At 46.0% G+C, this 13,274-nt stretch overlaps 1 pseudogene; it reads left to right on the plus strand.

The window, feature by feature from the left end:
- The first annotated feature begins 653 nt into the window (after nt 1-653).
- LOC114237741 (60S ribosomal protein L12-like) lies at nt 654-6,986 on the plus strand (annotated as a pseudogene).
- Nucleotides 6,987-13,274: the final 6,288 nt, after the last annotated feature.

Consider the following 13,274-nt stretch of genomic DNA (forward strand, 5'->3'; position numbering starts at 1 on the left):
CTCCGCCCACGCCCGGTGCGCCTGTCCAGCCCCAGCTTCCGGACCGCCTATCCGCATCCCCGGGATCTCCGACCCTTCTCCCTCAGCCTGGTGCCCAAAGGGGCTCAGAGGCTGGGGCGCCCAGCCCCGGGCCGCTGGATCCACCGAGTCCAGCCTCGCGGGGTTCCCCGCACCCCAGAAGTACACCCCTATTCCCGGAGGCCCGGACAGGTCAGGAGGACGCTTCAGCGAAGTCAGGCACCCGAGGGTGGGTCGGGCGCTCTGGGGCGGCTGCCTCCGGCCTCCCTTTCCGGTCCGGGCCGGCATTCCCAGACCCAGGCCTGAGGCGCTTGGGAAGGGGCCGGCGGAGAAGAAATGGGGGAAAGCCCGATGCAAAAGATCTCTCTGTCGTCGTCAGCCCTCAGGAAATCATTTCCATCTTGTGGCCGGAAGAGATCCCAGAAACTGCGTGGCTGCACCTTTGGTAACTGGAATCCAGGATGCCTGCTCCATCGTCACCACCTTTGCCAGCTCCGGAAGCCCTCCTTTCTGTCAGAGTGAGAAACAGGAGATTTCCAGCGGCCAGGCTTCCCTGCTTGATCTGCAGTGGTTCCTTTTGGTTTGAGGCCCTTCCTCATCTTGTACTAACGTTTACATTCGGGTCACTGTCGGAGCTGAGTCCCTGTTAGCCTCCTTGGTGGGCTGATCCCTTCTCTGCAGAATCCCTCTCCTCTCTCACCAGGTGGGGTGCTCCTGGTCAGGAGCTGGCTGCTTTCTTCCAGTGAAGTAACATCCTTGGGAGCTAGAAATTCCAGCTTACCAAAGTAGCTGAGCTAATGACCTTCACAGAGCCATGGACTCCTTGAAGCCAGGCTCATTGTATTTCCTGAGAGAAGAACTCCTCCTAAAGTCCATTCTTTACAGAGCAAGATTGGTCCTATTAATGCTTTCCCCCCAAAGAGATTCCACACCTTTTCATGATGACTTAACAAACCCCAGCCCAATGGGAACGGTCTTCCTACTTTCTTATCTAGAGCAGCTTTACCTACTAGGTCCTGTAGCCAACCCTTCAATCATTTTCCTGGCTAAACTGCAACATTCCCTAGCTGCCCACATTATGAGTGTTGGGGGTGGGAATATGAGGTCTGTCTCCCCTTCTCTGGATTTTCTGGGTTTTTCCACTGCCCCAGGCACAGTGGGGAACATAGAGCAATGATGGTACACCAGGAATGAAGCATATGATTGTGCAGTTACTGGAAAGAAAGGATTTTGTTGAGATTTGATTCCTGCCTCCTTCAATACCTTATGCATACAAGAATCCTAACACAGGAGACTGTTACCTTATGGTAATATTACTACAGATTAATCATTACTTCCATTACACCATTACACATTACTTCCATTCCATCATATACACTATTACAAAAACCTACATCTGTCAAGCCCTGACATTGCCCAAACCCTATGTATTTCCCACGCATTGCCCCATATACTCAAAACAAACCAAGGATGTAGGTACTATTTTTATTCCCCTTTTACAGATGAGCAAACAGACTCAGACAGGTGGATGACCTTGTCAGGTCACGTGGCCATTAGGTGGCAGAGCAGGGATTGGAGTCCAGGAAGGCCAAGTCTGTTGCTTCAGCACCTAAACACTGCTTTACTGCACTTAAAATTCTGACTTCAGCTGGAAGTTCCACCCTCACCTCAGATTCAACTTGCCTGAAACACAAACTTTCAAGTGATGATCAACCCCCATTTGAGATGCCTGCTGTGTGCCAGACACTCGACATCTGTGACCTCTGATTCCCACAACAGCTCTGAGAATAGTTTCTGCTTTGCAGAGAGGCTCACTAAACTCCATCAAGGTCACGCAGTGAAGAGTGGGAGCCAAGACTGTGTAGGGGTTCAGCTTGTGGGCTTCAGACTCAAGACTACTGGGTTTAACTCTTTCATCTGCCACTTACTATCAGTTGTAGACTTTGGCAACTTATTTAGCCCCTCTGTGCCTTAGCCTCCTTGTATATGAAGTGGGGCTTCACAGGGTTAGTATGAGGGTTAAATGAGTTAATACAGATAAAACATTTGACACCTGAAAAAAGTGACAGAGCCAGAATTTTATCTCAAGTCTCTCTGACATCAAAAACTACACTTTTCTCACTACCTTATGCTGCTTCTTACATCCAGAAGACAAAACCTACACATGAGGGGAAAAAAGACTAAGATAGTCCACCAAAGTGGTGAAAGTGATGGCATTTGAATGATGGGAATTCGAAGTAACATTTTCTTCTTCCTAGCTTAAAAATTATTTCCGAAGTTTCCTTTAGTGAGCATGGAATGCTTCCATGGTGAAGAGAAAACTACATCATCACAACCTCCACATTGATCATATTTAGCCCCAAAATGTTTCTCTCTCCATATTCTCTCCTAATCTCATTGTCCCAGTCACTTGGGAGTCATCTGTGCCCCCTGCCTTTTCTTTTTTTAAAAAAATAATTTATTTATTTTATTTATTTTTGGCTGCGTTGGGTCTTCGTTGGTGCACACGGGCCTTCTCTAGTTGTGGAGAGTGTGGGCTACTCTTCGTTGCGGTGCGCATGCTTATTGTGGTGGCTTCTCTTGTTGCGGAGCACAGGCTCTAGGCTCACGGGCTTCAGTAGTTGTGGCACGGGAGCTCAGTAGTCGTGGCACACAGGCTTAGTTGCTCCGCGTCATGTGGGATCTTCCGAGACCAGGGCTCAAACCCGTGTCTCCTGCACTGGCAGGGCAGGCAGATTCTTAACCACTGCGCCACCAGGGAAGCCCCAGGGAAGAGCCAATTTTGACTCCATGTTGGATTTGTTTCTTTGAATTTAACCTTTGCTTTTCATTGTTTTTGTTGTTATAATCATACATAATGGCCTGCCTGAGGGAACCCTGCCCCTGTGCCTGAATGTTAAACTAAAGTGCCTTTGTTCAGCTCACAGGGAGACAATCTGACCCTGCCCACCTGTGAATGGCTGCAAAGAAGAAATTAACACATCCCCTCCCTGATGCAGGCCACAGGAGGAGATGTTTTGCAAGATATATGGCCTTTTTACTTTACTTCCTCACCTCCTCCCCCTCTCTGTTCTATAAAAGAAACTGGCATCCAGACCCAGATAAGATGGTTTTTTGGGGGACCCTAGTCCGCCATCTTCTCGGTCTGCCTGCTTTCTAAATAAAGTCGTATTCCTTGCCTCAACAGCTCGTCTCCTGATTTATTGGCCTGTTGTTTGGCGAGCAGAGTGAGCTTGGACTCGGTAACACTCCAGCCCTGCCTTCATCTGCCCTTCACCTGTTCAGATCCTCAGTGACCCCCAAGACCCTCTTTAGCAGTGTGTATAGAACCAGCTGTCCTCTGGATGGATTCATAAAGTTTGGTTTGTGGAGAGGTAGAGAGCGTCAGAGGTACTGGGGACCTTAGTTAAAGCCCTTTGCCTTACATAGGAAGGAAACTGAAGCCCAGAGATTTGTCCTTGATTTGTTCAGAGACACAGAGATAGTATGTGGCAGAGGCCACCTCCAGACTTCAGGTCTCTTGAATGCCAATCTTGGGTCCTTTCTGTGATTCTGACCTGACTTCCTGCAAAGCGTTTCCAGATGATATTGTTTTCTAATTGTACATTGCAGGCCCAAGGAGAGCTGTCTGGGTAAGTTACCTCTTTTGTTAGACCACTTGGCTCACTCCCTCTCTATGAACTTGGGAAAGAGAAAGCCAGGGTTTATGCTACAGGTTTCCTTCATATTTGCCATCCCACCAGTACCAACCACTGATCTTAGGAGTGGGTGTTTTGGTGAGAACATTCAGTCCTTAACACCACTACTAGAAAAGAAACACTGAGTGCCTTGTCTTGGATGGTGGTCTGGTGGTTTCTGTAAGTAGGTATAATGGATTGTCTACAAAGATGGCTATCAAAGATGGTAGACAGGACCTCACCTTCCTTGTAAGTGCATGCTGCTCCTCCCACCAAGAGGTGACATCTATCTTTCCCTTCCCTTTGAATCCGTAATTTGCTTTGACCAGTAGGACAGAGCAGAAGTGGTGCCACATGACTTTCAGGCCTCAGCCTTGTGGCTTGCATTTTCCCCTCTTAGAACCAGTTGTGATGTAAAGAAGTTTGACTACCCTGAGGAAGAGAGAGGCCACCGGAAGAGAGCAAGACCCTGGAGGATGAGAGACTGTGAAAGGAGAGAGAGGGATCTGGCTATCTCACAGTCACCTCAGCTGACTAGCTTCGTGAAGCCATCCTGCATCCTTAGCCCCAGCCGACGTGTCCCAACAGAGATTAGCTACACCTGTGAAGCCCTGCTCAAGTTGCAGAATTGTGAGCAAATTTGTTTGTTTTAAGCCTTTAAATTTTGGTGTGATTTCATAAGCAGTTAGGTTAGCGGGTCCCTGGAGAAAGAGAATCAGGAATGGCATTCTTGACATAAGAGAAGCCATTTTGGGGGAAGTCCCTGGCAGTGCAGTGGTTAGGATTCCGGGCTTTCACTGCTGGGGGCCTCAGTTCGATCCCTGGTCGGGGAACTAAGATCCCACAAGCCGTGCTACGAGGACAAATTTTAAAGAAAAGAGAGAAGCCATTTTGTGATCTAAGCCTGGCCACATTGCTTGCCCTCAAACAGGTCTCAGTAACAAGGATCTTGATGTCAGAACAGAGAAGGCAGTCAAACAATAGTGCAGTGATAAAGCAGAGTCCTAGTTCCTCCTCAAGGGATATATTCAATACATAATTATATGTCTTTGAGTTCAGCAGGAACTAAGGCCCCCACCCAGGTGGAGGACGGAATGATGATGTTGACCCTCCTGACTTCAATCCACCAAGACCTGGACTCTGTCAACCTTTGCCCTAATTCTATGCTGAATTCTCCTGTGCTCAAGCCTCTTCATGAATATGCATGTACCCTTAGCTCAGAACTTCCACAGTTTTACTGTTCGGTGAGAGGCTGCTTTGGGAAAGATCCCTGGTGTTCTCCTTACTTGCTGCAAGTAATAATGAATCCTTCCTTTTCCCAGCCTTTGGCTTGATCGTATCTGTTGGCTCAACACCCACCAAGAGGCGAACCCAGTTTTTGGGTAACTGTTCTGCGGCAATAATAACTGAAACAGAAGGATAATATATTTACAGAACAAATTTTAGTTTTAATTATCTAATGTTTATAAATAAATAAATTTTATAAATTTTAGTTTTAATGATCTAAATAAAAGCCTTCTAATTCCCTTGATAATGCAGAGTCAAGGATTTTTTTTTTAAATTTATTCATTTATTTTTGGCTGCGTTGGGTCTTCGTTGCTGCGCGCTGTGCGCAGGCTTTCTCTAGTTGTGGGGAGCAGGGGCCACTCTTCGTGTGGTGCATGGGCTTCTCATTGCAGTGGCTTCTCTTGTTGCAGAGCACAGGCTCTAGGCGTGTGGGCTTCAGTAGTTGTGGCAGGTGGGCTCAGTAGTTGTGCCTTGTGGGCTCTAGAGCGCAGGCTCAGTAGTTGTGGCGCATGGGCTTTGTTGCTCCGTGGCATGTGGGACCTTCCCGGACCAGGGCTTGAACCCGTGTCCCCTGCATTGGCAGGCAGATTCCCAACCACTGCGCCACCAGGGAAGCCCAAGGATTTTTGATAAGGAATTTTGGGGAAACTAATGACCCTTGAAATATTTTTCAAGGCGAGGCTGCTGTCACTGGTTCAATCTTTATGTAAAGGAGACAAGGCCCCTCAGATACTGCTGCAGCCCTAAAAGGGAAATTTTTTTTTTTTTTTTTTTTGGCCACTCCTTGAGGCTTGTGGGATCTTAGTTCCCTGACCAGGGATCAAACCCAAGCTCTTGGTAGTGAAAGCACGGAGTCCTAACCACTGAACTGCCAGGGAATTCCCTCAAAGGGGAATTTTTGAAGAATTTTGCTAATGTCCAAAATGCTCATGGGACTTCCCTGGTGGTCCAGCGGTTAAGACTACTTGCTCCCAAGGCAGGGGGCCCGGGTTCGATCCCTGGTCGTGGAACTAAAATCCCACATACCGCAACTAAGCCCATGCACCACAACTAGAGAAGCCTGAGTGCTGCAACTAGAGAAGCCCATGTGCTGCAATGAAGACCCAGAGCAGCAAATAAATAAATAAATAAATAAATTTTAAAAAAGTGAAATAGCTGCTTGGGAAATTAAAAAAAAAAAGCTCACAATATTTCAGTGTGTTTGATAGCGTCTAAATGGTCACCAATGATCCACACCTGCTGGTATTCATGCTGTTGTGTGTGTAATCTCCTCCCCTTCAGCATGGCTGGACCTAGTGATTGGCTCCTGATGAATAGAATACAGCAAAAGTCATGGGATGTCACGTCCTAGATTATGTTACAAAAAGACTGACTTGCTTTTGGCTTTCGGATCGGAGGAGGCCAAGGTGCAACTTTCTTCGGTCGTCCTAAATCCGGGTTCATCTGACACCAGCTGCCTCCACCATGCCGCGTAAGTTCAACCCCAACGAGATCAAAGTCGTGTACCTGAGGTGCACCGGTGGGGCAGTCGTTGCCACGTCTGCCCTGGCCCCCAAGATTGGCCCCCTGGGTCTGTCTCCAAAAAAAGTTGGTGATGACATCGCCAAGGCAACCTGGTGATTGGAAGGGTCTGAGGATTACAGTGAAGCTGACCATTCAGAACCGACAGGCCCAGATTGAGGTGATACCTTCTGCCTCTGCCCTGATCATCAAAGCCCTCAAGGAATCACCAAGAGAAAGGAAGAAGCAGAAAAACATTAAGCACAGTGGAAACATGACTTTTGATGAGATTGTCAACATTGCCCGACAGATGCGGCATCAATCTTTAGCTAGAGAACTCTCTGGAACCATTAAAGAGATCCTGGGGGCTGCCCAGTCTGTGGGCTGCAATGTTGATGGCCGCCACCCTCACGACATCATAGATGACATCCACAGTGGTGTGGTGGAATGCCCAGCTAGTTAAGCACTGCAAAGAAAAATAATAAAGGGTTATTTGACAACCAAAAAAAAAAGACTGTGACTTCCATCTTGCCTACCCCGCCCCACCTCACCCCTCAGTGCCCTGGCTCTTGTGGAAACCAGCTGCCATGTGGTGAGTAGCCCTCTAGAGAGCTCCACATGGCAGGGAACAGATGTCTGGCCAACAGCCCTGGCCCGCACCTGGCTTGCACCCTTCTGAGAATCCCTGAGCCAGAAGAGCCAGCTAAGCCACCAACTAAAACAGTGATATAAAAAAAAAAAAAAAAAACAGTGATATAATAAATGCCTACTGTTTTAAGCTGATAAATTTGGGGATAATTTGTTATGCAGCAATATAAAACTAACATATTCATTAACTAAAAGAATTAGGATATCAAACTATAAACAGTTTATTTGGTACAACCTTTCAGGGAGCTAATATGGCCATAACATCAAATTCCCCTACAAGTTCACACTTCCTTTGTCCTTGTAGTTCTGCCTCTAGAAAATCCACTAAAGCGGGGGAGGGGGGAGTGGGGGTGGGAAGCATGCGATGCTAAAAAAAGGAATAGTTACAAGGATGTTCAGAGCAGCAATATTTATAATGGCAAAAAAATTGGTAGCAATTTATATATCTAATAGCAGGGGATTGAGTAACTAGATCATAGAATTGCCTCTAACAGAACAGGTTGGAAACTATTAGTGAGTCTTGAAAGCAAAGTGACTTGCCATCAGCATTTGAAAAAATAAAGGTAAGTTTTGCTTCACAAGAAATTTTCATTTCGTGTTTGCATGTGTGTGTGTCATGAGGTTAAATGAATTTCTTACTCTGAGTCATGGTCCAAATTTTGAGAAACTCTGCAGTGTTGAAAAAAGATGTGTACAAAATTACTTAATGACACAAAAAGTATTCAAAATATAAGTTGCAAAATAGCACACATATGTTACAAAATGATCTGATCTCGTGAAAATCCAAAATAAGTAAATCTATATAAAAAGTGGGAAATACACCAAACATATCGTTTATACTTCTTTTTTTTTAATAAATTTATTTATTTATTTGTTTTTGGCTGCGCTGGGTCTTTGGTGCTGAGCGCAGGCTTTCTCTAGTTGCGGCGAGTGGGGGCTACTCTTCGTTGCGGTGCGCAGGCTTCTCATTGCGGTGGCTTCTCTTGTTGCAGAGCACAGGCTCTAGGCATGTGGGCTTCAGTAGTTGTGGCACGTAGGCTCAGTAGTTGTGGCTCGCGGGCTCTAGAGTGCAGGCTCAGTAGTTGTGGCACACGGGCTTAGTTGCTCTGCGGCATGTGGGATCTTCCTGGACCAGGGCTCAAACCCATGTCCCCTGCATTGGCAGATGGATTCTTAACCACTGCACCACCAGGGAAGTCCCGTTTATACTTCTTATATCTATATTTTAGAATTTTCTACAATGAACATGTCTTTTTAAAAACTTTTTTTATTGAAGTATTGATAGTATTTTTTTAAAAATATTTAATTTATTTATTTATTTGGGCCAGGTCTTAGTTGTGGCAAGTGAGCTCCTTAGTTGCGGCTCACCAGCTCCTTAGTTGTGGCATGCAAACTCTTAGTTGCAGCATGCATGTGGGATCTATTTCCCTGACCAGGGATCGAACCTGGGCCGCCTGCACTGGGAGCGTGGAGCCTTAACCAATGTGCCACCAGGGAAGTCCTGATAGTTTTTTTTTTTTTTAATATTTATTTGGGGCCTCCCTGGTGGCGCAGTGGTTGAGAATCCACCTGCCAACGCAGGGGAGACAGGTTAGATCCCTGGTTGGGGAAGATCCCACATGCCGCGGAGCAACTAAGCCTGTGCACCACAACTACTGAGCCTGCATGCCACAACTACTGAAGCCCACGCGCCTACAGCCCGTGCTCCGCAACTAGAGAAGCCACCGCAATGAGAAGCCCGTGCACCACAACGGAGTAGCCCCCGCTCACCGCAACTAGAGAAAGCCCGCGTGCAGCAACGAAGACCCAACTCAGCCAAAAATAAATAAATAAAATAAATAAATTTTTAAAAATATATATTTATTTGGCTGCAGTAGGGTCTTCGTTGTGGTGCATGGGTTCTTCGTTGTGGTGCACAGGCTTCTCTAGTTGTGGCGAGTGGGTTCTAGAGTGCGCAGGCTTAGTTGACCCACAGCATGTGGGATCTTAGTTCCCCGACCAGGTTTTTTTTTTTTTTTTTAAATTAATTAATTAATTAATTTTATTTTTGGCTGTCTTGGGTCTTCGTTTCCGTGCGAGGGCTTTCTCTAGTTGCAGCAAGTGGGGGCCACTCTTCATCGCGGTGCGCGGGCCTTTCACTATCGCGGCCTCTCTTGTTGCAGAGCACAGGCTCCAGACGCGCAGGCTCAGTAATTGTGGCTCACGGGCCTAGTTGCTCCGTGGCATGTGGGATCTTCCCAGACCAGGGCTTGAACCCGTGTCCCCTGCATTGGCAGGCAGATTCTCAACCACTGCGCCACCAGGGAAGCCCCCCGACCAGGTATTGAACCCACAGTGTCCCCTGCATTGGAAGGTGGATTCTTAACCACTGGACCACTAGGGAAGTCCCTAAAGTATAGTTGATAGTTGATTTACAATGCTGTGTTAATTTCTGCTGTACAGCAAAGTGACTCAGTTATACACATATATACATTCTTTTTTATATTCTTTTCCATTATGGTTTATCCCAGGATATTGAATATAGTTCCCTGTGCTATACAGTGGGATCTTGTTGTTTATCCATTCTATATGTAATAGTTTGCATCTACTAACCCCAAACTCCCAGTCCATCCCTCTCCCACCCCCGCTTCCCCTTGGCAACCACAAGTCTGTTATATCTGCGAGTCTGTTTCTGTTAAACTTATTTCTTGAATAATAATGATAGTAGTTTTTAAAGTTTTCTGAATAATTATATATTATATATAATTTTCTCAACTATGTTAAATATATATGCATAGCCTGGTGGTGCAGTGGTTAATAATCCGCCTGCCAATGTAGGGGACATGGGTTCGAGCCCTGGTACGGGAAAATCCCACAGGCTGTGGAGCAACTAAGCCAGTGAGCCACAACAACTGAGCCTGCACTCTAGAGCCCGCGAGCCACAACTACTGAAGCCCGCATGCTGCAACTACTGAAGCCCATGCTCCTAGAGCCTGTACTCCGCAACAAGAGAAGCCACCACAATGAGAAGCCTGTGCACCACAATGAATGTGCCTGCTCGCCGCAACTAGAGAAAGCCCGCGTGCAGCAACAAAGACCCAAAGCAGCCAAAAATAAATAAATTTTTTTAAAAAATCATTAAAAAAAAAAGAATAGAAAGAAACTTGCCAGAATGCTAGCAGTGGTGGTTTTGTGTGGCAGGATTATGGGAATTTTTAAATGTTTTAGAAAATTTAGAAATGTTTCTAAAATGAACATGCTTTTCTTTTATTATAAAAATTTTTAAGGACTTACCTGGTGGTCCAGTGGTTAAGACTTCTGCTGCAGGGGGCACGGGTACCCTGGTGGGGGAACTAAGATCTCACATGCTGCGTGACGTGGCTGAAAAATTAAAAAACAAAAATAAAAACAAAAATCCTGTCTAGTTCTGATGGGGTCTGCCTGCTGCTTTATTTATTTATTTATTTATTTATTTATTTATTTATTTATGGCTGTGTTGGGTCTTCGTTTCTGTGCGAGGGCTTTCTCTAGTTACGGCAAGTGGGGGCCACTCTTCATCGCGGTGCGCGGGCCTCTCATTATCACGGCCTCTCTTGTTGCGGAGCACAGGCTCCAGACACGCAGGCTCAGTAGTTGTGGCTCACGGGCCTAGTTGCTCCGTGGCATGTGGGATCTTCCCAGACCAGGGCTCGAACCGGTGTCCCCTGCATTGGCAGGCAGATTCTCAACCACTGCGCCACCAGGGAAGCCCCCTGCTGCTTATTTTATCCCACCACTGGACCCAGGCCAGGCCAGGCCAGGAGAGCAGGGCAGACACCCTTGCCTCTGCCCAGGCCTGCACCCTCTTTATTTCCCCACCATGATATGACCCTGTGGTCCTGGTGGTTTTTCTTCACATCTTATCTTGAAACTTGAGTTCCCTTATCTTGGGCAAACTTACTGATGAATAGTGACACTCGCAGGTCAATGCTGAGATGGAAGAATGTAAATAAGGAGGCTTACACTGTAAATAATGGGCATAACTCATTTGTGTACCATCGAGCTTCACTGGGGCCATGTTGTGTGCTCATGCAGAATCTCACCAACCCCCAGTTTACAGATGAGGAAATATGCTCAGAGAGGCCCCATGCATGAACCTGTCTGTGTTCCTGTGTAGGCATTCATGAAGTTTGCATATTCCAATCCATCGCCAAGTTCTGTTAAATATTACCCCCTAAATAGCTCTCCAATCTGTCCACTTCTCACTATCACCAATGCTACCTCCCCCAGTCAAGCCCTACAGCAATGGCCTCCCAACCGACCTCCAGGACTTCTGTGCCCTCTGATCCTCTCTGTAGTCAATAGCTAAGGCGATATTTTGGAAATTTAAATCTGAACTCGTCAGTCTACCCAACCACCCTTGCTTAAGATTTTGCAGTTACTCCCAACGCTCTTAGGATAGAGACAAAACTCCTTAACATGGTTGACAGGGCCCTATGTAGATACCTCCACCCTGTCTGCCTCATGGCTCGCTTTTGCCTCCCTCATCTCTTTGTTCCACCTCCACTGACCTTCTCTAGTCCCTTGTACTCACCCTCTTTCTCCTGTCACAGGGCCTTTGCATATGCTGTGCCTTCTGCCAATTCCACTCCTGCTGGCCCCTGTACCTAGTTAACTCCTACTCATCCTTCAGAACTCAGTCCAAATGTTACCGCTTGCTAGGTCACACCCACACTGGACATTCTATATCTCCTCTTACCTTTTCTTCAGATCATTAAATACAGTTGCAGTTTTACATTTATTTGATTAGTTGGTTAATGTTTGTTTATTTTTACACTAGACTGTAAGTTCCATGAAAACAGACTGTGTCTTTTTTGGATCACCAATCACTAGTACTGAGTATAATATTTGGCCTACGAGAAGAGCTCATAAAATCTTTGTTAAATGAATGAGTTAATGAATGAACAAAACCCATAGACTCTTCTGATCTGGTTCCTTTTCCTGAAAGGGCTCCCAAACGCTTCAGAAGACAGAAATGGAAGAGGGAGGGAACAACCATAATAATGCCTATCACAGAATATAACAGGTCATCAAGGTAAGAGCTGAGTCTACAGGCTGTATTTTAGAGGCCTCCCTACCCCCTTCTTATTGCCACCTTCTTCCAAAGAGGACCAGGAAGGAAGCCACTGCAGAGAAATTCCAGGTCCAGCCTTTGACGGACAGAGCCTCACGAGGAAGGCAGGGAGGATGAGAAGGCAAAGAAAGGAAGGGAAGGGATGTCTATTGAGAAGGGACTCTGTTTTGGATATCAGGCTGAATGTTTACATACATCATCTCATTTAATCCTCTCCAAAACCCCATTTTGCAGATGAGAAAACAGACTCAGATTGTGAAATTTGAGGGTTATTAAACCAATACAGGGCAAAGCTGGGTTTGAACTGGGATCTGTCAGCCTTCCTCTGAAGCCTGGGCTTTTCCAGGCTACCATCCTGGCCTCCAGCCCTCAAACATCTCCCTCACCCTGTTAACTTAGGGCCTAAAATTTCATCATTAAAGACTCATCCATTGGCCTGTGTCTAAAACTCTTTTAGGAGTCAGTGTATGAAGTTGATACTTTGGAAACAGAAACTCAGCATCATAAAGGCAACCACTACAAGACCTAAAAAGAAATACATAAAAGAAAAACAAAGAAATACATAAACAAAAATTAGAATATGCAAAGGAAAGGGGATGAGGGAGCATGAGTGAGGGAGTTAAATCTCTCATCGTTCATACTGAGGAGAGAAGAGATACTGTCTAAAATGGACAAATTTATGATATTACACAAAGGGATAATGGTGATCGCAGGAGAACTAAAAGCAGAAGCTGTTGGTTGGGTTCCCTCTAGGGAGTGGAACTGGGGAGAAGAGAGACACTTTCATTTTTTATTTGTCCTTCTGAGCTGTTCATTAAAAAAAAAAAATTATAGTAGTATTCTGTTGTGTAACTTTTCTAAAAAGTTTTGAAATTTTTGTTACAAAAGACTAAACAAACAAACAAAAACACCCTTCCTTTATTTATTTATTTTGTAATTTATTTATTTTTGGCTGTGTTGGGTCTTCGTTGCTGTGCGCAGGCTTTCTCTAGTTGCGGTGAGCGGGGGCTACTCTTCGTTGCAGTGTGTGGACTTGTTGCAGTGGCTTCTCT

Source organism: Balaenoptera acutorostrata, chromosome 3 (genome assembly GCF_949987535.1).
Source record: "Balaenoptera acutorostrata chromosome 3, mBalAcu1.1, whole genome shotgun sequence".
Classification (NCBI taxonomy): Eukaryota; Metazoa; Chordata; class Mammalia; order Artiodactyla; family Balaenopteridae; genus Balaenoptera; species Balaenoptera acutorostrata.